The 21158-nt window shown below is 39.7% G+C and overlaps 1 protein-coding gene and 1 non-coding gene across 2 annotated transcripts in view; one reads left to right on the plus strand and one right to left on the minus strand.

Moving 5' to 3' along the window:
* The window catches only part of CRTC1 (CREB regulated transcription coactivator 1), a 1948027-nt gene that overhangs the window by 1632271 nt on the left and 294598 nt on the right, over positions 1-21158 (plus strand). The gene's annotated exons all lie outside the window — the stretch shown is intronic.
* On the minus strand, positions 6683-6755 carry TRNAQ-CUG. The gene has a single exon. It is a non-coding gene; the product is annotated as a tRNA-Gln (tRNA).

Here is a 21158-nt window from a genome sequence, read left to right on the forward strand (position 1 = left end):
CTACCTCCAAAACTGGAGAAGACAAATCACAGCCATACAGGAAACAGTCCCAATGACTTCCCCTGCCTGCGCCAAGCACTTATCTTCTGGCAGCACCTGTAGGGGGATAACTAGCACTTTTTTCTCAAAATTGGCACATAATAACCCAGGACAAATGGGTCTTAAACATAGTGTCACAAAGCTACAAGTTTCACTTCCATACCCTGCCAAGGGCAAACGGTTGGCCAGACCTGCCAAAACATCAATGGGCAGAGGCACAAAAACAAGTCTCATCCCTCATGGACATGAGGGCCTTTCAACATGTACCAGAGCAAGAGCAGGGACAAGGATTCTATTCAAGACTGTTCTTCGTACCCAGAAAGGACAAATCCTGGAGACCAGTATTGGTCTTGTCTATTCTAAACACATATCTGGATATTCCAAAATTCAAAATGTTGACTGTACAGTAGCTTCTGCCCATGTTGGGCAAGAAGGCTTGGCTTGTGACTTTAGATCTAAAAGAGGCATATCTGCATGTCCCAATCAGACACATGCAGAAGATACCTCAGATTCAAAGCTGGCTCAATGCACTACCAATTCTCTGCACTGCCCTTTGGATTATCTACTGCACCCAGGGTCTTCACAAAGTGCCTGGCACCAGTAATTGCATACTGCAGACAAAGAGGAATACAGATATATCCTCATTTGGACGACTGCCTCATTCAAGCAGAGAACAAGGACATTCCACTACAGAATCTGGCGTTTATAAAGAGATTACTACCATGCCTAGGGTACACAGTCAACGAACAGAATTCAAAACTAGTACCCTCTCAAGAGATAATATTCCTGGGTGCAGGCTTAAATACAACTGCCCAGATGGCTTATCTCACGCCAGACAAACAAAGGCAACTGACTACCTATTTCAAACTGTTGGCAACAAAGGCCCAGTTATCTGCAAGAAAAATTCTGCAGGCTTTGGGCTTCATGGCATCCTGCATTCTACTAATTCCATATGCAAGACTGCATATGAGGAAACTTCAATGGTACCTAAAAAGTGTCTGGACTCAACATTGCCACAGCCTGGAAACAATAGTTACTCTCATTCCCTGCCTGCAACAGGAGTTTCGATGGTGGGCGAAGGCCTGTCACCAGAACAAGGGACAGCCATTCACTCTACCCCCAGCCACACAGACATTAACAACGGATGCATCGGATTATGCCTGGGGAGCCCGCATGGCAGGAAAATGTATTCAAGGCACATGGTCCGGAAACCAAATGCATCTACATATCAATCAAAAAGAGATGCTAGCTGTTCAAAATGCCCTGACAGCCTTCAAGGACCTACTTCATCCGGGACAACTACTGATAGACAGACAATACCACGGTCATGTGGTATATAAACAAGCAGGGAGGCACTCATTCTTATCCCCTTTGCAGACTAGCCATTACTTTGTGGGACACAGCATTGACTTACCAAATACATCTGCAGGCACAATTCCTGCCAGGAAAGATAAATACTGTGGCAGACTAAGCAGAAACCTCATGGATCCCCACGAGTGGAAATTGGATCCACAAGTCTTCAGCATGGTAACGGGGAAATGGGGATGCCCGGACATAGATCTATTTGCCTCACCTCACAACTGCCAACTGAGAGATTCTGCACAAGGACTTATCACAGACAAGCATGGAAAGTGGATGCCCTATCTTTCAGCTGGAAAAACTTAACAGTATATGCCTTTCCTCCTCTGCCTCTCCTCCCCAAGATGCTCCTAAAGGTCAGACAGGAGAAGCCAAAAATGATACTGATTGCCCCAGACTGGCCACACCAGTACTGGTATCCAATCCTAAGGAACTTGTCTCAATGCCCAGCCTGGACCTTACCTCAAGTGCCTCATCTACTGTCCCAGCAGAACAATCAGATCCTGCACAGCCATCTCAAGACCTTAAATCTGGCAGCATGACGGATAATGTAGTCATACAAAACACACCTCTCTCTAAAGCGGTGATGGATGTCATTTTGGAGGCCAGGAGGCCTAGTACTAGAAAATCCTGTGCTGGAAAAAGGAAGAGATTCTGTGCTTGGAACCAGGCACAAGGAATTGACACAGCTGTACCAAATATTCCTCAGATTTTGCAATACTTGACTGAGATGCTGAACAAAGGCCTATCCTTTTCATCTATAAAAATTCATGCCTCTGCCATTTTGGCTCATTACAATACAGAGCCACCAATCTTTTCTTATACTTTATTAAGGCAGTACCTCAGAGGGGCCAAACATTTAAGGCCCCAAGGAGATCACCAGTACCTGCATGGGACCTCAATTATGTCTTGGAAAAACTCACCCTGCCTCCTTTTGAGCCAGCCACTACAGCTGATATAAAGTTTTTATCTTGGAAAACAGCAATAACTTCTGCAAGACGAGTCTCAGAGCTACAGGCACTCATGGATGTGGAACCTTTTATCATTTTTTATCCAGACAGGGTTTCTCCGAGGACAAACCTGACATTTATGCTAAGGTAGTATCCAGTGTGGCCCTTAACCAAACTATTCATCTGCCTACCTTTTAACCAAACCCACAGAATAAGGGGGAGAGAATTCTGCATTCTTTGGACATATAAACACAGAAAAGTCTCCGACACAATGAAGGTTATCCTTCTGTTGGTAAAAGCAGGCAGACCACTCGAGAGATAACAAATAACTTTAATCCAGAAAATCACTTCACTAAACAAAAAACAAAGTCCAAAACCAGTAGCATGGATCGATTTAAGCGCTTTCGTCTCCTTACAACGGAGACTTCATCAGAATAATTTATGTAACTCGACCATGCTTTTTATACACTCACCATTTTCATTAATTGACTATCATAAAATTAAATTCGTTAGGAATTAATACTCAATACTATGTCTTTTTAAATGGACTTTATCCACTAACAATAATTTTCAGTTTTTATGTAGCGCTATGGCTTTAAGGCTGACAGCGTTTAATTTTATGATTGTCAATTAATGAAAATGGTGAGTGTATAAAAAGCATGGTCGAGTTACATAAATTATTCTGATGAAGTCTCCGTTGTAAGGAGACGAAAGCGCTTAAATCGATCCATGCTACTGGTTTTGGACTTTGTTTTTTGTTTGGTGAAGTGATTTTCTGGATTAAAGTTATTTGTTATCTCTCGAGTGGTCTGCCTGCTTTTACCAACAGAAGGATAACCTTCATTGTGCCGGAGACTTTTCTGTGTTTATCTGTTTATTCTTTGGACATACACAGACAGCTATGCTTCTATTTGAACAGAACCAAAGCTTTCAGAAAGAGCAATTACTAGTGGCATATGCTGCAGGATCACAAGGAAAGGCCATCTCAAAGCAGACTATTTCAAAGTGCATAGGCCACTGCATTCGTTTCTGCTATTCACAACATGGCAAGCCAGTACCTAAGGGCATTAGGCCACATTCAACCAGAGCAGCAGCCTTCCTCAGGGGAGTACCAACCAAAGACATTTTAGAGGCTGCTACTTGGAGTTCAGTGCATACTTTCACAAAGCACCATCACTTACCACTCTACTCTAAATCCAGGGCAGGCTTTGCCACTGCAGTTCTGCAGGGCCTAATAGCCGCTCCTAATGCTATTTAGCTCCAGCCTCCCAACCTTAGCTTTGGGATTCAACCCAATTGTAATGACTGCAACAGTGAAACATGAAGGCATAGTACAGTTGTGTACACTTACCATAAATGTAGATGTTTGAGTGTATTCACTGTTGCAGTTCAGGTTACCCACCTGCCATCCCCCATTTCTTTGCTGGAACTTATCTGTACTTCTCTATTCTATAGAACCTATGTGGTGTATTTGCTTGTAGATGAAGGCAAAATATATACTTTGGTGCATGCATGTTTTATTGACATATTTTTAGCTTACACTTTTGGGGGCACCTGACATCTGGGGCAAGAAAAACTCAAGAAAATGGCGTCGGCTGCAACTTTTATATCCCTGGCGCACTGACGTCAGGGAAGAGGAGATAGCAACCGACACCGGACCTAGACTTTGGAATTCAGGCCGACTGAGGGTAGCCTGCCAGCAGGATAACCCAATTGTAATGACTGCAACAGTGAATACACTCGAACATCTACATTTATGGTAAGTGTACACAACTGTACTTTCTGTAGGACCTTACAGATTTCTTTCTCCTGTTCCTAAGTTCCAGAGGAAGTATCCATCAGAATCTTTCTTTGTCCAGGGGCAGCCTAGACAACCTACTAGGAGTAAAATGGTTTCTAACATCTACATTTATGGTAAGTGTACACAACTGTACTTTCTGTAGGACCTTACAGATTTCTTTCTCCTGTTCCTAAGTTCCAGAGGAAGTATCCATCAGAATCTTTCTTTGTCCAGGGGCAGCCTAGACAACCTACTAGGAGTAAAATGGTTTCTAAGAGGATTTTCCCAGATAACCCCACTCAGAGTTCCACAGGCCAAAAACCTTCCTTTCTTGGTAAATTTGCATCTATCTGACATCCAGTCTCCCTTCCCCCTCAACCAGATTCCTCTGTCATTCAGGCTAACCCTTTCCTTCCCTCTTTAACAGATAACCATAGACACCTGGGTTCTCTCCATCATCCAGCGTGGTTATGTCATGAGTTGGAAGTCCCTTCCTCAGCCTCCTCCTTGCCAGCTTCCTCATTTTCCTTTGGTCCTGAAGAATCTGGTATAACAGGGAACCATCCACTGTGTTCTCTTGTCAAAGCAGGGAACAGTGTTTTATTCCTGTATGTTTCTGGTTCCCAAGAAGAAAGGGCCGTGGAGGCCCATTCTAGACCTGTCCTATCTCAGCATGTTTCTTAAGGCTCCATCCTTCAGGATATTGTCTCTTCAGACCCTCTTCTCCCTTTTTTGCTTCCTCAGGTCTTTCTGGTCTTTTTGGAGTTGAAGAATACTCTATATTCCTAGTCACATTTTGTTCAGGACATTTTTAACTTCTCTGTTCCTTCCTCTCATTATACGTTCTTTGCTTTGCCTTTTGTCTTTTCTATGGCTTCAGGGGTATTTACCTAATATCTGGTCCCTGTGGTAGCCTTCTGCAGGCTTCTGGAATTTGATACTCCATTATTTGGATGACCTTCTAATTCAGTCCCCCACTCAGCAGCTTCTACTTCAAAATTTACACTTCACTGAGCTTCTACTTCACAGTGTGTGATTCACTATCAGTCTCAAAAAAATCTTTGTTGCCTACATCTGAGGACCAAGTCTTTGGGTTGCAGTATTCAGATCATCCAAATGTTGCCTTGCCGTCCGCTTCCCAAGATCCTCTTTTTGACTGCCTTTTTCTACTCTGTTCTTCCTCTTCCATTTCTTCTTGCAGGGAGATTTCTCTGAGTCCTGAGGTGTATGTCATTCATTGTTCTTATGGCTCCTTTTACCAAAAGCCACATGAGGAATTTTCAGTAGTGTCTTAAGAAAGTTTGGTTGGCTTCAGCACTGCTGCCAACTGGAGTTTCTGGTTCCTGTCTTATCTTGTCTGAAGCTCATCTGGAACATTCAAAAGATTTCCCTAAATTCAGGTCTGCCATTTCAGGTTCCTATTCGTAATCAAGAGCTATACATGGATGCTACCAACAAAGGTCAAGGAGCTTCCTGCAATAACCAGAAAGTCACTGGTGTTTGGTCCCATCAACAGATATCAGACCACATCAATATCAAAGAGAAGGGCTCTAATTCTAGGTCTTCAGCCCTTACAGTTCTTTTTTAGGTACAGGTCATCTAAAGGTTTTTAAGACAGTACCAGTCATGTGATACATCAGTGGGGGGAGGGGGTAGAAAATCTTACCTTCTTTGCATGCTGGCTGTTCAAGGATTGGGATTTTGTAATCTGCCATCACCAGGTACCTCAGGCAGTTTACATCACTTTAGAGCACAGTCTAGTGGCAGACTTTTTTGAGCAGCTCCAGGACAGATCCACAGGAATGGATACTTCACAGAAAGGTGTTTCTGTATATTGTACATCAGTGGGATATTCCTCTCTTTGCTGCTTCTCTGAGCAGACAGCTTCCACAGTTCTTTTCCAAAGTTCCAGGTCCACTGGTTTGGAACCGGGCATCATGTTTTTTTCTTGGAAGGGAATATTTCTGTATGCCTATTCCCCCTCTTCCTCAAGGTCTTGTACAAGATCATGTAAGACACCCATAATCTTGCTGGTGACTTTCTTTTGGCCCAGACAGCACCAGTTCCTCTTTCTGTTTCACCTGGCCAGGGGAAATCTTCACAAATGACCTCAGCAGATGGATATTCTCACACAAGATAAGGGATCTCTTATTCACCTTCACTTGTCCACACTTCAACTGACCCTTTGAGTGGTAGGGTTTTGATTCATCTCATGCATCAGTTTTCTGAGGATATGCTTTGGGATTTTGTGGGGCTCCCTGCAGTCCTTTTTTATTTGTGTGAAATGCTCAATGCTGGTTTGGCATACTCTTCTATTAAAGTTAATTTGTCAGCCCTTTCTCTCTAAGTCCACCTTGGTTTCTAGTTTTGAAGTCAAACAATTCCTGAAAGGCTTCCTTCATATCACTCCCCCCCCAAGAAAACCTATTACTCCCCCTTGGTACATCAGTTTTGTTCTTGAAAAATTTACTCACTCCCCTTTGAGCTTTCCGTTTCTTCCTCTCTGCAGCATTGTTCTTGGAAGACTGTTTTGTTGGTGGCTTTTACTTTGTATCGACCCAGGTGGGACTTGAACCCACAATCCCCAGCTCCAGAGGCTGATGCCTTATCCATTAGGCCACTTGGCCCATTTTTGCCAAGAAGGTTTTTGAACGCCATGCTCTAATAACAGTCCCAAATTTTTCACAGGGGCTGGGTGTTTCTTTGTACCAATCCATCTTTTAAGCCCTTAGTGATTATTGATTTGTGCTTAAGTCAGTTTATTCATCTTTCTTCCTTTTTTCTTTGTCCACAGACTTCTAATGAGAGAGTCCTACACACCTTGGATTTACATAGGTAACTGTGATATTGCATGGATAAGACAAAACACATAAAAAAAATCTGAGTGTTTTTTTATTGTTTGTTTATTTTCATGCCAGGAAATTTGATTTGGCAGTGTCTGAGCAAATAATTTTCATCAGGATTTTTAACACCATTTACTTTTGTTATTCTTTTCATGGCAAGCAGCTTTTCTGTTCTGTTCTTGCTCATTCTACCAGGACATTTGCCACTTCTGGTGCTATTTCCAGAGGTTTTGATAATGGATTCATTTTGGAAACTGCTACCTGGTCTTCTGCTCACACTTTTAACAGACTTTATAATTTGGATGTCATTTGCAGGATTAGGGCAGAATTTGCCAGGGCTGGCCTTCATGGGTTTGTGGAAGGCTCTTCTCTGCCTTCCTCTTCCCATACCTTCTAGTAGCTTTTGTACTCTTCCAAGGATGAAGAATACTGCAGCAGTGATAAGGAAGTGACATAGTACAGTTGTATAAGATCTTACCATAGCAGTAGAAGTCCTGCTTACTTTCTGTTGCCCTACTGCTGGCTGAGGGGTTTCCTATTTTGTCCTTATTTCCTTCTGAATCCTTCCCTGGATGGGCATGCTGTTGTTTCTCTGAGGTTGCTCTGGTTTTCCGGGGGGGGGGGGTCATGCATCTAATGTATGACACCTGGAGGGTGTAAAGGCTTTGGGTATACTGTCTGGTTGTGAAGTTGTCCTCTACAGGATATCTCAAGGGTAAAGAATATTGCGACAGTCAGATGTAGGACATCTGCTGTTATGGTAAGATCTTACACAACTGTACTTTCTTGTTATATTTCAATTTGCCATACCCCAAAATGGCTTTAATGATGACTACCATAGTAATTTGATTTTGATTTTTCAAGTTTGTTCATTTTGTATTACAGTTTGTCAAAGCAATATTATATAGCCTAGACAAAATAAATGAGCAGGTGTATTTCTCTGTTTAGTTGCAGTGGCAGTGCTGTTCATTATTGGCTTCCTAGACTGTCTCTGTATGCAGTGTCACTTATTTCTCCTTCAGTGAATTACAAAGTTTTTGTACTAGCTTAAGCTATTAAAAAAGCCTTCCGTAGTTCATTTAAGTCTTTGTACAAATGAACTGGCCAAATCAGAGGGCTTCTTTATGAGTGGTCAACTTCTTAGTCACTAACTTCCCCACCCTGTTCTCCATTTTCATATTTCCACCAGATTACTAAAGCTGATGGATGTATAGCAGCTGCCAGGGTCTGTTCTTTCACAGGTATAGCTGCTTCCAGTGTTTGCTTTAAGAATGTCTCTATTGTAAATGTGTGTGCCATGGACACATTGTATTCATTGCACATCTTTGGCAAGCATTTTTTTTTCTACGAAGACACCAGAAGCCAGGCTTTATTTGACTATGGGCTTTGTCCCTTGGGCAGTCATCCTGCCTCTTCCATCGTGGTTTACTGTTGTGGAGCCATCCCATTTGCAAAACTCTTCAAAGAGGAGCCCCTTGTGTTAGTTAATATGATAAGAACCAACAAATGTACAAATATATACTTTACTTACAGGGAGCTCCTATACCCAGAGCTAGGTAGCCACCCATGCAAAGTGAGGTATACCATTTAAGGAAGGTTACCAGTGTTAGATGTAACAGATATGTTTTGGAGGTATCAAATGTTTATTTCATGATTTGCAGAAAGTGTACCGTGTTTATGGTTGGGGTAGACTGGCACGAATCTAAGCTAAGTAGTTGTCATGTGACGTCATGGCATGTGCTGACACCAAGACTGAATACCCCATGCATAGGATCTTCTAAAAGATTGCTGAATTGTGATTGGTAGAGCAAATTAATCTTGGGACCCATCAAGGTGCTTTTCCCTTTTAGGTTGTAAGATTCAGTAAGAATATATTTGTTAAATACTCATGGACTGAGGGGAGCACTGTATTTCTCTCACTCTCCTGTTAGCTGATCAGTTGTATTTGTCTCTCAGGCCTCTTCAGGCTTGCAGATAATCTTAGGATTAATGCTCATACTTCAGCTTCTGTACAGTTATGGTTGTGGGTTTTAGTCATATGACTGACATATGGCTCTATGGAAGTTTTTGGCTTTTGTACACTGGCTGGATGTCCAGGTTATTTGGTGAGATAATCTAATAGTTTGGAATACTGCAAAACTGATCATTAGCACATCGGATATGTTAAGTTCTTACACAGCTGTACTTTCCTTGCTTAATTTTGATCTTCATTCATCCATCAGTTTTTTTTTTTCTGTTCATCTGCAGGTTTTCATTGCTTTAGATTTTTCAAATGTCTTTTGGTTCCATGTTATTTAGAATAGTTCCTTGCTGTTTTTCCATTGTTCTTTCCACTTCCAGTATTCCACCAATAATCTACTGATTCTTTCAATATTTCATTTTTGCATTTCAATCATTTTCAATTTTAGACCCAGCTGCTTCACTATCCTTATATTTTTTTCTGTTCCTGATTACTTTGTTGTATTCCTTTTGATTTAGTTATACAAAGTTAATATTTTACAATGTCCAAGTTTTTCTATTTATTCTTAGCATTAATAGAGTCTTAGAAACTTAACATTAAGACCTTGCTTATTTTCTGCTTCCAAGTAAAAACGGTGCCATTTTGTTTCATCAATAAGTGCTTTATCAAATTAATCATCACCTTAAGATCCCCTTGAACCCTGCTCAAAAGTCTGAAAAGAAAATCGTATTGCATGTTCATCTTCACATACACGTCTTTAAAAGAATGCACTTCATTTTCTTTTCTTATATCTGTCAGTGCTCACTAACTGTAGAAAGTAATTTGCAGTCTGTCTTATGGATCAAAGCGCACGTGTCACAATGTTTGCCATGTTTATCTTGGCCTATTCAACTTCTGTAATACAAATGAAATGTCTGCTTAGAGGCATCTTGCATTTAAACCACAAAGAAGAAACGTGTTATCTGTGTGACGTGAATTTTGAGGTACAGAAATTAACACTGCACCCCTTTGAGCTCTTTGCAGTTTGCTCACCTGAAATGCTTACACCAGAAGAAAGATAACATCTTCCAAGAAAATCCTATAATTACAGGCCTTAATGTGGAAACTGTTTTTTCATTTTACAAATAGTGTTTTACAGAGGGTGGGCATGCAATCATGACATGCAGCATATTGTCCCACCTCTGCAGCAGCTCAGTCCTCTTCCTGTCTCTCTTTTTGACCACACTCCCAATAGTAACAACCAGAGCTCTCCACCAGTGGTCTTTGCAAGAGACTTTTATGGAACTGCCCTCACACCAGGGATGGTAATGCCCATTCCTCCCTGCCACTCCATCAGCCACGGAAGCCGCCTGGGCCATACTTGAGGGCTTTATTCCTCTGTGCCACTGGAACTGTGAAAGTTGTATACCTTACTGTTTTAATTGCAGGAACAAATCTTTATGGGGTTGAGGAGGCTTTTCCATGTTAACAGCTACTTCTCAAGAGTTTAAGGATGTCTGCATACCACAGTTATCTGTCACTCTGAACCAGATGATCAGTCCCAAAGCAAGATTGATATGCTGTAACATCATTCTAATACCCAGAATTAGGGAAGGTGAGGGACCCTACCCATGTTTTATGAATAACTGATGAAGTATTTTCTCTTTAAATAAGGTAGTTCTTCGAGGCACTCGCCTCTAGAGTAGACCTTCACAGAAGTATTTCATTAGTTATACTGGTTTCCCTCTATTTCCCTAGAGAGCTCTTGTCCTGTTTCTGTATGCATTTAAAAGGTAGGATGTTTTGTGTTATAAACAGTAATAAAAATTAAAAAAGTGAGCTACCAAGGCAGTATTTGCATGAAACACTAGTTTATTTAATATTAAACACTGTCAAAGTAAAACCAACTAAGCGCTTTAGCCAAGAAACATGAATTGGCTTCATCAGTCACTCAATTATGATGCAACTTCCTTTATATACTCTAATTACTTAAGCAACTATTCATGATTTGCTTGCATTAATGAAATTACCCTGACTAAACTTAAAGGCATATTTCCCCTGAATATGTAACGTACACAATAACATGCTGGAAACCACAATAATAAGTACATTCAAGATAAAAATATTAGTAATTGTACTAAAAATGAACATAATAATATAAAACATACTTAAAAAATAAACTTACAAATTCAAAACATGAATTAGAATTAGAAGCCAGACAAACTAAATGGCAACGGAGACTAAATGCTTGTTGCAAGCCAGGTTTAAATGATTATTGTTCACTAGGTCCCTTTTTAAAGCAAAGGGCAGCGGAGGTTTAATTTTAAGTATATTGTGAAAACACTTATCTGACTGCAACAAACAGATCAACTATGTTTTGAATTTTTAAGTTTATTTTTTAAGTATGTTTTATATTATTTTGTTCATTATTAGCACTATTACTAATATTTTTATCTTGAGTGTAATTTTTATTGTGGTTTACAGCATGTTATTGTGTACATTACATATTCAGGGGAAGTATACCTTTAAGTTTAGACAGGGTAAATTCATTGATGCAAGCAAAATCATGAATAGTTGCTTAAGTAATTAGAGTATATAAAGGAAGTTGCATCATAATTGAGTGACTCTGATGAAGCCAATTCATGTTTTTTGGCGAAAGCACTTAGTTGGTTTTACTTTGACAGTGTTTAATGTTAAATAACCTAATGTTTCACGCAAATACTGTCTTGGTGGCTCGCTTTTTTATTTTTTATTACTGTTTACAAGTTTTTGAGCCATTTGGCTTGTTTTTTGTTATGTTTTGTGTTATTCTTCTTACAAGATCAAAAGCCATTGGTGGAATTCTCTACATTTGTATTATCAGTCATGTAAAAGGAATAAGATCATCTTCAGGGTGGGCCCATGTAACATGCTCATCAGCTTTACTCATATCCCCATGAAGATTTGCACTAGTGTTGTGCCAGTGTTTTACGGAACCGTAGTTTGGTGTGCAAGGCACTAAAATGTAGCTTTAACAGTTCTTGGAGTATTTTTCATCTCTTCTTGTTACTGTCAGTGTTCTCTGCCGTGACCCCATCAGTGGCTGGCATGGATCCATCTTGTGGCACTTCTGAGGTTTTTTCAAACGTCTCCCAAATTGAGCAGGGCCGTACATGAACAACTTGTGTAAATTTGCCTACCCATCCAATCAGTCATCAAGATTAGCCTTAATGGCAGACAAAGCAATACTTTTCTTGACCTGTGCTGGTAACTTATTCCATTGCTAGAAATATATTGAGTTAGGAGCCTATCATTCCAGTGAGTCTCATGTATTTGTGTCAATTTCGGTCCCTAGCATGGGTGTTTGTAGAGCTACTGGTTTTGAGAAAAAAAAAATGAGGTCAAATAGGATCAGGTCTCTCATGGCTAGAAAAATGTGATACAGGTCAGCTTGCAGCATCTAGTAGGCTACTGAGTTTAAGGAGACGATTGCCAAAGCTTAGAAAGTAAGGATGGAGGAAACAAGACCAGACTCAAGAAGACCCCAGAGAATAGATCTGTAGTCTGACAGTCTTGGAAGAACTAGATGTTCAAGCTTTCATAAGTTACCCTGACATTTACTCCATTACAAGGATGTGAACACCTCCTACTTCTTCTCTTTCAGTCAGAACAAAACATGGTTCTCCCTCCTCAGCTGAGGACACCTGAAGTCCGGTCTGAGTCATTATGTGTAGTTCTTGAGCCTTAACAGCTTCCCGTGAAGTCTCACCTGAGGGACCACGTAGATCAGATTGATGGTCTAAGGGCTGTATACTATCACAGCAGAAAAATTTATCCCTGACAGTTTGAAAGAGATGGATGAGCAAATGTCTTCAGAAACCTCTCTTGAAATTTTTCTCTTATTAAACTGAAGAGAGACATGATAGATGATTCAGAAGTCATGGTTGCATGAGTCAAGACCTTTAAATGAATGACTTCAAGAAAACATTTTAAGCTGTTAAGCCAAATATGAATGGTTTGGTGAATGAAAGATAAAAAATGTCACAAGAACAGACATTGTGACCATACCCCAAATGAGAAAACACAGGCCATGTGGGCATCCTTGTAAAGTAACCACCTACCGTAAGTGCATTTCCCTTTCCTGACAAACGTAAGCTATTACTGAAAAACATTTTTCAGAGGAAAAAAGGAAGAAAGGTCCCCAACAGGTTACGTACCTGCACCCTAACTGCAGTCCTCAGAATAGTGAGATTGGAAGTCCAAATTTGGCTTAATATATACCAAGTCTGAGGTTGTGGTACCCGAGCAAACCCTCCACTCTATTTTAAAGTACAGCAGTCTCAGAGTTGGTATATGTAAATTGCAGAGGTGTGGGAAATATCATGCTCTCTTGTCAACGGTGAAAGGGAACCAATGGCTCACTGAAAACAAGCTTAAAATTAATTTCAAAATTACTTACTTCTTAGTGTAACAGTTTAGGAGTCTTTTCCTTGTGTAAGATTTGATGAATCCCACTCGAATCCTCAGAAATAATCAGCCATGGTTCCCCCACAGGGGAATGTTCTGTCAGAACAATTTATTTTTTCTCAGCAGGAGATTGCATGAAAAATTGTGGTTGATTTTTAAGATGAGGATTTGGTTACTTTTAAGAATTTGGAATTTCTAGATCTCCTGTCATTAAAATGTATTTATGATCTAGTGAAATGTTTTACTTGAGTTGAAAGGTTAAGCATACTCAATATATAAACATGCCTTGATGTTACTAGATTTGTCTGATGTGGAAATTTCCCTGTAAATATCTTTGAAAGAAAAGTAGATGATTAGGGATAAGGAATATTTTGCAGTTATTCCAGTTTTCCATAGAAATTATCCATCTTCCTGGTTCCTTTCTTCAAACATAGCTTACTGGAGAAAGACCCATTTCAAAATTCTTGCTTTCATCCCTTCATATATCATCTTAATTAACCCTATTGTTGTATCAGGGAATGTGTATGCACATAAAATCCCAGCCGATTCTGTTGAATGCTTTCTGTACAACAAGGGCCACTGATAATAGGGATGACTTCTTGTATTCTGCTTCAATCTGAATCACAGTTGTTTTAATGTTGTCAAATGTTTGCCTACCCATTCATAAAACCACATTGATTTATATATTTCAAGTTTGATTACACCTTTGCCATTCTTTTAGCTAGTATAGATATAAACACTTTATAATCATGGTTTAAAATTTAAATTGGTCTTTAGGAATCTGGGTTTGGAGGGCTTTTGCCCTCTTTAGGTAATGCATACACCACAGCTTTCTTCCGAGATGCTGGTACTTTCTTCAGAATGCCATCTGTTTCTGGAGACTTCCGTGCTGATTTATTGTATATCACCATTTTTGTCTCCTCTGTTCTTATCCTAGCTAATAGTTTTTTTTTTTTGTTTTTTTGGTTTTTTTAAGTATTTTTTTATTTCCCTTGGGACATCATTTAAATGGCCTGGACCCCAGTACCCCCATGGTCATACCAGATCTGCCAGCTTATCTCCCCCCCCCCCAACTTACTCTAGTATTCCTGGTGCCAGTTGTAGGTCCTAAGGGTATACTTGGGGCTCATATGTCTTTGCATCTGTCCCTGGGTGGGTTTTTTTTATGTGCCCTACCTCCCATTCTGTTTGATTACATTTGATGACAGTTCCCCTCTTTGGACCACACCTCTCCTAAGGGAGCATCATCAAACACCCTCCCAACCAAGATGGGGTCCCACACCGTTATGCCATTCCATTAGTCACGCAAGTTACTAATTAAACCCTGGTCAAGTGAGCCTTAGTCCGGGCTTTATCCCTTCATGCCAATGGAGTGGCTTCAAACTATTAATTAACAGTGGTATAATTAAGACTTTCCTGAATATTTCCATTTGTTCTTTTTCTTTTATTTCACATTCCTCTGTTTTGTATAACTTTTCATAAAATTTTCAAAATATGTCTAATACCTCTCTGCTTATTATTCTTGTCATAATAACCTCACTATGTTTTGTGACAACCATTTCTACTTTCTGTTGTTTAAGTTATTGTGCTAAGTTTTTGTACTTTGGATTTATCTAAAACAGTTGCTTAACAGCAACCATTCTATACTCAAACATATTATACAATTGCTCCCTTATTTTCCCTTCGGCACCCTGCAGTTGCTGTTTTTCTAAGAGATTCCTCTTAATCTGCAATACGTTAACGTTTGTTAGCCCCTCTAAAATAATTCTTATTTCTTTTCCATCTGTCTTACTTGTATTTCTACCCTATTTTTAAAATCCATTCTCAGTTTGTCTCACTCACTAGCTGTCTGTTGTGAAGAAATGTCTGTCTTCCCTAATGAATCTCAGATAATTCCTACTACCCATTCCTTAAATTCTTCTCTTTTTAACAGGTTAGTAGGGAAGTGGCAGTGTCTCATTTTTATTTCATTACTTTATCTTACATGGTTTGAAATAGTTAGTGGATTTGTGTCAAAACTTTGAGCTGCTGATGTCTTTTCTGTCCATTCCTCAAGAGATGGGTTTCAGATCTGGCTTCAGCTGCTTCAGAACTTTAAATCTGGTGCTCAAGCTCCTCCCCTACCCCTAATCTCATGTGCAGAGTGAGTTGGGTCCAGTCGTGGATCCTCTTTCTTCCTCCCCCTGTAGTATTTCTTAATCTTTAAGTAATTTCTGGTGGTTAAAAAAATTTTATTACTGATATTTTGTGTAATTATTTTTCAAATTGAGTAGTACTATAGCTTTAGTATAGTTTTAAAATAGGTTTAGGATATTAGTTTCTTATATATGTTGCTGTTCTCTTTTTTTCTGTCTTTAAAGTGATTATTTCAACTCACTATTATGGTTGACAAGCCAGCTGGCTCTAAGAAGTATGTGTTCTGCACACACAAGCTCCCCAGTTCTGATGCACACGACAAATGTATGTACTGCCTTGGTCCCTTGCATCTAGATGTATCCTGCTCAACTTACAAGGACTTTGGCCAAAGGATTCTAGTGGAGAGATGTGGTAAGTTAATAGTTAAAGGTTTTCTTTAACCCACTACTGGAGAAAAACCCTCCTCTGCTTTGGGGAAGTCAGTGACCTCTTTATCTTCCCCTTCCTCTGCTTCATCTTCTAAGAGACAGGAAAAACATAAAACTTCAGAAAAAGACAAGTAAATACATAAAACTTCAGAAAAGGACAAATCAGTGTCTTCTAGAAAACACTTCTGCGCACTGAAACTCAGAAACCCTCAGAGCCAATACTATTTTTGGATCCTATAACCTAAACCTGCCAAACCTAATCTGAAATTTCTGTCATAAGACTTTATTTTTTGTGGCTATCACTTCTGCCAGGACAGTTTCCGGATCACATGCCTTTTACTCACTCCCTCCCTATCTAATTTTTCACAAAGGCATAGTGTTTTTAAAAAAACAATCTATCCTTTCTCCCTAAGGTGGCTTCCATATGGTCCATTAATCAGTCCATAAATTTGCCAGTCTTCTTCCCTAATTTCTCAGACAAGGGCAAATATGCTTTGTATTTGCTAGGTGTTCACTAACGGTTGTGTTTTTATTTGCATTGGACAAAATCTTTCAGAAAATCTGATCAGCTGTTTGTCTTCTCATGCTAAGCCAAATTGGGAAATGTAGTATCCAAGGTCACACTATCTCACTGGTTGTCTCTGTGTAATTCTTTCATTTACCAAGAAAAGGATCATCACTTCCTTCCTCCTCTAAGGCTCATTCTACAAGATCTATGACTTCATCTACAGTCTTCTTCTCTAGTGTCACAGTTGATGATGTATGTGCTGTATCTACCTGGTCAAAAGTCCATACCTTCATCTCACACTACAAATTGGATATCCAGTCATACCCTTTCATGAGTTCTTCCATGTATAAAGGTAGCTGGGGACTCAGTCTCCTCTGTTGAGGACTGGACGGGAAAATCACCATCAGAAGCAAAAGTTATGTACTTACCATAATGGTAGATCTGTGTTTTTGTCCATTCCTCAACTACTGTCCCACCGTCCCACTTCTTATCTTTTGTAGGTAATGTTTGTCTACCATGTTCTCATTCTGAGATGGAGCTAGCTGGCTTTGCCTTGCCTCCTGAAGATTGTCTGTCTCCTCACTTATATTTTTTTAGAAGGTCATCTTTCCATTTAAATACATTATTAGGGGCTCTTAGTTTCCAAATAGTTTTGGGTGGGCAAACGTGATCTGTGGAAGCTGGGCAGGGGAAGGAGTATGAGCACCGGATCCAAAGCTCTGAAGTGGCCAAAGCCAGATCCGAGATTGGATCCAAGATCCACCTGTTAAGGAATGGATGGAATATGACAACAAAGACCTAATAAAATAAGCCATGTTCCTGTGAAATCTAATTTCTGTTCAGTCTAGTCTACTTATTGAGCAATGAGGAATGAGTAAATTCTGCATGGCCATAATATTGAATTCACACCTTCCATCCCAAATATTCTCTCATATTTTTTCAGAAATGTACCGTTTTGTTAAATTTTCTTTTTAGACTCCCCTGAAACATCCTCACTGTTGCAAATCAAGTTCCTTTCTCTGCTGAAAGTTGATTACTCCCAGCATTTATATTCTTAAGCTCTATAGCAGTTTTAGTTGAATATCTATACATGACAACATAATCTTTCTCCCTGGCCAGTAACCCCTTTGTACCACAAATCTACCATTGTCTTTTTTCCCTCTTTTTGTCACTATTGCAGCCCTTTGACAATTGGTATTATTTACTCCCCTTTTCCTTTATCTTTAGTAATCTGCTGAAAGTCCGTCATATACCTCTCAACCATACTGAATTCCTCGGTATTTACCAGTTTTGAGGTGAAGATAATGGGGTGCCACAAATTCCCGAGTGGCCCCTTTAATTTCCAAATCTCCTGGGTTGTTTTCAATTTTTTTTTTTTTTTTTTTAATTTTGGTGATGTAATCACGCACAGGGGGTGCATACGATTGCATCAGCTTCGTTAGCAGACTAACAGCCTGTCGGAATTTGTCTGAGGGTTTGTGTACTATGTCTGTTCTTCCTGTCCTCCTAGCACCCACCCAGTTTAAACTACAGTAAGTTAAGTTTAAGTTTCTTTTCTTTGCCGAGGCCGGGGTCCGTTATGTACTGTGTGTGTATGCCCAGGGCAGGGTCCGTTTCAGTGCTGCAGGAGAACTTCTGCTTTTCGTATGTATTATGGTTTTTTTTTGCTGCTGTGCTGCTCAATGCAGTTTCTTTTTCCATGGGTATGTTAGTGGTTCTGCTTGTAATTGTAAGGAGGTGTGTAGTAGTTCCAATTATTCTTGTCCATTAGTGCTGCTGTTAGTGGTTCTGTAGTTGTCCATTAGGACTGTTAGTGGTTCTGTACGCAATTGTCTGAATGTCCATTAATGTTAGTGGTCCTGTATTGTCCGTTAGAGTGAGTATGTGTATGCAGTGCTGCAGGAGATACTAGTTCTGAACTTCTGCATTCCGTACGTATTACGGTTTTTTTTTTTTTGCTACTGCTGAATGAAGTTTCTTTGCCGAGGGTCCATTAGTGGTTCTGCATGTAATTGTAAGGAGGTGTGTGTAGTAGTTCCAATTATTCTTGTTCATTAGTGTTGTTGTTAGTGGTTCTGCAATCTGCAGTTGTCCATTAGGACTGTTAGTGGTTCTGCATTGTCCGTTAGAGTGACTATGTGTGTGTGTAGTGCTGCAGGAGATACTAGTTCTGATTGAACTTCTGCATAGTGTATGTATTACGTTTTTTTTTTTTTTCCTGCTGCTGCTCAGTGAAGTTTCTTTGCTAAGGTACTGGTAGTGGTTCTGCATATAAAGAAGTTTCCTGCGGCTGCAGGAGGTGTGTGTGTGTGTGTGTGTGTGTGTGTGTGTGTGTGTGTGTGTGTGTGTGTGTGTGTGTGTGTGTGTGTGTCCGTTAGTGCTGTGCTCAATGACTTTTTTTGCCAAGGGTCTGTTAGTGGTTCATTAGTGCTCAGTGAATCTGTTTTGCCAAGGGTCCGTCGATAGTGGTTCTGCAGTTGTCCATTAGACAGTGTGTGTGAAGGCTGCTGTTAGTGGTTCTGCAGGTGTCCATTAGAGAGAGAGAGTGTGTGTGTGTGTGTGTGTGTGTGTGTGTGTGTGTGTGTGTGTGTGTGTGTGTGTGTGTGTGTGTGTGTGTGCGCACGCCTCTGTTCTTATTATTCTATCATAATCTTTATTTTAGAACTTCACATTTCACAGAAAGGATGCTTGCTTTCTGTACCTAAGGGCAGTTATCTGTGCATTTGTTGTCCCTTTCAAGTGAAATTCATTAATATGGAGAGCAGGAGTGGCCTTAGGTTAACTGGTGCCCTAGGCAAAAGGGCTCCACGGTGCCCCCCATCACCCCACTTGGTGCCCCCATCCTGGTCTACCTTCACCAAATAAATACTGGAGAAGCACCCCTGCTAGAGTGGCACCCTAGGGGGCCACCTAGTTGGCCTTTGCCTAAGGCCGGCTATGATGGAGAGAATGATATGACATGAATCTTTCCCTGGGCTGCTCTTCCTTATAAGTTTAGAGAGGTGACTTAGAGCAAATCAGGTTATGCTAATGCAGATATTCATGAAGGGTTTACAGCTGTACTGGTAGCTGAGTGCTTGGGTACTGAACTATTAAATCAATTTGCAAAGGCTATGGGAAAAAGCTGGCACTGGATTTTATTTTATGACATGGTAAAGTTGCTAGAGAGTGAAGCCTGTCTAATCATTCAGCTAGGGCATGTTTGCTGAATACATAATGAAGCTGAGAAATAAATATTAATTTTGATTGTCGTGAGAAGAGAAACTCTTCAAAGTCTGATGATTTATATCATTCTTCCTGTTAGATAACCGTTCACTGACCAGTATACATATTTTCTGTGCCTTAAAAGGGACTTTGAAATGCTCTTATTGATTTAGAATTGTTCAGCAGGTCTTTAATGACTAGCATCATTAGAAAACATTTAAATTGATATTTTGGTAGATTGTAGAGATACCAAGTTAAAGCACTGCCCTGCAATCAAGTCTCTAGCTTCCTATTTACCCTTAAATGACAGCATAACAAAAGTAAAATTATTCCAGGTACCCAGCCATTTTAATGACTTGCTGTTGGCAAATGTGCTACATGTGAATAGCTACTAAGTGCAGTAAATGCACATCATAAATTCAAAAACATGCCATTAAAAATAAGCTATTGTGACATGGATATTAAAGGCTTATAAATGGTTTATTATTAAGATAATATTTAAATTTCTTTTCATTGAGTGTTATCGATCAAGTTCCAGTTCCAGCTCAGAAAAGAATGATATTCAACTGTTATATTCTAATCACTGCATTAATCATACACCCTGAGTAAAATATTCTATATTTATTCCTAGCTTACTTTAGGAAATTTGAATTTGTTAAACATGTTTTTTTTTTATATATAGTTTATAATCTGGGTGCCAGGCAGTGGCATACAATGATGTGCACTTAAAGTACTTAAAAGTCACAACAGTACTTACTACTTGTATTGAGAACAAACTTGCGGATAGTCAGAGAATTGTCCTCATTCTGTGATACAGCAAGGAATGTTGATCAACTTCCATGTAAAAAAAAAGTCTAAAATGCTAATGTGAGTTATGATGATTGATGTTTTAGAGGAGATATTTATAGTAGTGTGATTGAAGTTTTATTTTATTTATTATTGTATTTGTATTGTTTAGCAGGAGAGAGTATTCATCTCCATGGACTGTTTTCAGAGTCAGCCTGAGAGTATCATTTGGCAAAGTGACTTTTCATTGTCAGTCTCCAATGTCATACTTTTTTTGTCAAAAAGCAATATAATCTGCATTTACTTATCTAATCCTTAAAGGGGAAGGTTTAAAAAAATACTTGCAGGCAGACGTAGTGGGTCACTGTTAGGACATATTTTGGTTGTCTGTTCGTCAGTTTGCATTTGAAAGCTGGTATCCCACAATTCCATTGGAGTGGGTGGGGTTACATAATTATGTATGCAAAATTTATGTTAGGGTACAAATTTGTACCTATTTTTCCACGGGCCTTTGTCCAGATTTTTGATCTTTCCAGGTTGGGAGGTATGGTCCATCCTGAAATCATTTTCATCAGATTCACATGATCATTTCTATCAAGATGTTTCTCCTGCACCATTACTATTTGCATGCTGTGTTTCTTAATATAATATTCTTTGCTGTTTCTATTCCTGTAAGGCCACTTACATTCCATGATAATGTGGAGAGTAGCTTCCTGTCATAATGACTACTCTGAACACTC

This window comes from Protopterus annectens, chromosome 13.part0 (assembly GCF_019279795.1).
Source record: "Protopterus annectens isolate FY-2018-M chromosome 13.part0, PAN1.0, whole genome shotgun sequence".
NCBI lineage: Eukaryota > Metazoa > Chordata > Ceratodontiformes > Protopteridae > Protopterus > Protopterus annectens.